The following is a 2929-nucleotide window of genomic DNA, read 5'->3' on the forward strand; positions in this document are numbered from 1 at the left end:
GAAATGAGATGTATACACTAAATAAACTTGCAAAGATATTTAATTAGAAGGATTGACAGCTTGGGATATGTTGCTTCAGAGGATGTTCTTAACATAAATATACAACAAATACAGAAAAACAAAGAAAGTAAATGTACACAGACAAAAGGCCTTTCCAGTTACAATCAACCTACTGCTTCAAAATTGCCAAAATACTTAAAGTGAATTACCGCTTATCCACACAATCATGCTATGTTTAGGCAATAGCATAGGTCTCAGATATATAAAAATATATAAAAAACATGTCTATGAAGTGTTTTGCTCAAAATACCTAACAGATCACCCATTCTAGCCATGCCTCATATCCCTCTATTTCACTTCCTGTTTCAAAAGTGCTGATTTGGGAATATAGCTTTAAAATAAAAAAGGAGGGGTCTGAGCTCATGCGGGACCCGGCAGCTACTGTCTAAACTAAATGCTGCCGTGATGAAACGCCATATCATGGATTATCAAGGATTATCTCTGAAACAGTATGGAGCTCAAAGGCTCTCTCTCTTGCCGGTTATACCACAAGGTGAGTTCCTTTTTACTTCCTGCTTCTTCACACACATGCTCTCCAGTACAGGTTAGCTCTGAGTGTTAGCGATGCTAATGTAAACACCGACCATATTACGTCCAAAACAGTCGGGCATTGTTTCTGATAGCAACGTTTCTGATAGGGCCGTGGGTCCACATTTCAGATATTACGTCATATCGGACGCAAATCTGGATCAGCTCCGTTGTTCCCCCGTTTTTAGAGATTTGGGTACGGAGGAAAAGAGAGAGGGTTTTATTTTCTGACACTGCGTGAATTCCCTGACACACCGGGGACACATGTTTATGTATAAAAGACATCACAAAGTGCATTTTGCATGATAGGTCCCCTTTAAATGACTGAATTTATTGGAAAATTGGTCTTGAATACTACTGTGTAATATATTTGAACATATATATTTAACAAGTACATTATAAGACAAGCACACGTTTCATTTGTGGGCCATATTCCATTATACTTTTTGAATTTAAAGATAACAATGAGTAAAATAATTAAAGTTCATGTCCTTGAGGAAAAATGGGTGAGTTATAAAACACCAAACTCAATGACTTTGTGGTAAGATGTGACAATTAATATATTTATGAGTCAACATGAATACTGTGTAATATATTTGAACATAATTTATCTAAGAAGTACAATACAAGACAAGCAGAAGTTTATTATACTTAAGTCATTATACTTTTTTAATTTGCTGAGTGAGGGCCGATTCAAAATGGCCCCCAGGCCGTAGTTTGGACACCCCTGCCTTAGTTCTTCCGGTTTAGCACGAGCAGCTTTGTGTACATTAATTGCACAACAACAATGAATACAGACCCCTCCACCCTCTGTGATTGGCTGCAGGATGAAATTTGACTTCTGATGTTTTCCAGGTGTGTTTTCACCACCGTTGATCCTGAAACGGGAGTGATCTCCAGGAAGGAGCCTCTGGACACACTGAAAAGGTACAATTCCACTCAAATATTATAAGAGGAAGTGTATTTTTCTAATCAAAAATGTTTATCACACTTCAGCATACATTGGGAACATTTGTGTTTCATGTATGGCTGCAATTTAGGATTATTTTCATTGTTGATTAATCATTTAATATATAAAATATCTGTAAATGGTGAATAACGTCCATCCTAGGTTCTCAAATCAAAGTTGTGTCTGTCCATATTCACATAATTTGATATAAAACAGAGAAAAGCAGCAATTATCTATATTTCAGAGGCTGGAAACAGCATTTACTGACATTTTCTTGCATATAGCAGTTAACTTATTACAAATATAGTTCTTCTGACAACTTTCTAATTAATTTCTTGGCTGATCTGTGCAGCTCTGATTTCATGCAATCCAAATTCAAAGCTTAACATTTGGCTGTTTTTCTCAGTACTGACTTGAACAACTCTTATTTAAGTATTTATGTAGCATCATTGAGTTCTGTGTCATTTTTGATGTATCTAATCTTGTATTTCTATTATTTTCCTCTCTTTAGTTAATTTAAATGTGGTTTCTTTATCATTAATGAGTTTGGTCAGTCAAACGCACCAAAGTGGACTCTTTCCCTCAAGGAAGTGTATTTCTAAAAACTAAAAGTGTTTTTCTCCCCGTCTGACTTCACACTAAAAGCCTTAAAACTCTTCCTGGTTACATTTCTTTCACAGCTATCGCCTGTGCAAACCCTCGGATCAGCACATCTACCAAAAGTCTCCTCTGTTCGGACAGCTGCTCAGGGTGAAGCAGGTGGGGATCCTGCAGGTCGGAGACGTCGTGTACAAGATCAGCCGCTGATGAAAGGAGAGGGACTAACATGATAACTATTAACACTTTCACGGTATAATCCCTGCTGATCCACACTGAAGAAAGCACTTGTTGATGATGTTGTGTGCACGCTGTATTTTCTAGAGAAGCACAAATGAGCCACAGAAATGTTCACTGGCTTTAAATGGTGCTGTGATTCACACATATGAGGAAAAGCTGTTGAAAGTACAGTAAAAAACATGTGGTGTTGTTCCATTTGACTGTAATACTGTATATGTGATATCAGTAGTTTTGTAACACTACCGGTGCTTGAATTAAAGAATACTTGAATTGTCACCTCTTGTGTTTCTTTTTGGTTGTTTTGCATCTTTGTGTCCTCCATTGGTGTCTCTTTTATTGTAAAGATGCATCTCTTTAGACATTGTAAGTTTCTTCTTTGTCTCTTTTGGTGCTTTTCCACTGCAGGGCCTCGCTCGGCTCAGTACAGTATGGCTAGGCCTCGTTAGGCCTCGTTAGCCCTGGCTCACTTTATGCTGCGTTTCCATTACAGTTTATTAGCTGGGGCGGTAACTATAGTAACGCAGTGTAGGCGGAGCCGTGACGTCATCTTCAATG

At 37.9% G+C, this 2929-nt stretch overlaps 1 long non-coding RNA gene across 1 annotated transcript; it reads left to right on the forward strand.

Moving 5' to 3' along the window:
• The first annotated feature begins 878 nt into the window (after positions 1-878).
• Positions 879-2650, forward strand: LOC104944345 (uncharacterized). The gene is made up of 2 exons (XR_798212.1): positions 879-1515; positions 2218-2650. It is a non-coding gene; the product is annotated as an uncharacterized lncRNA (long non-coding RNA).
• The last annotated feature ends 279 nt before the right edge of the window (positions 2651-2929 follow it).

Source organism: Notothenia coriiceps, unplaced genomic scaffold (genome assembly GCF_000735185.1).
Source record: "Notothenia coriiceps isolate Sejong01 unplaced genomic scaffold, NC01 NC01_scaffold00007948, whole genome shotgun sequence".
NCBI classification, from domain to species: Eukaryota; Metazoa; Chordata; class Actinopteri; order Perciformes; family Nototheniidae; genus Notothenia; species Notothenia coriiceps.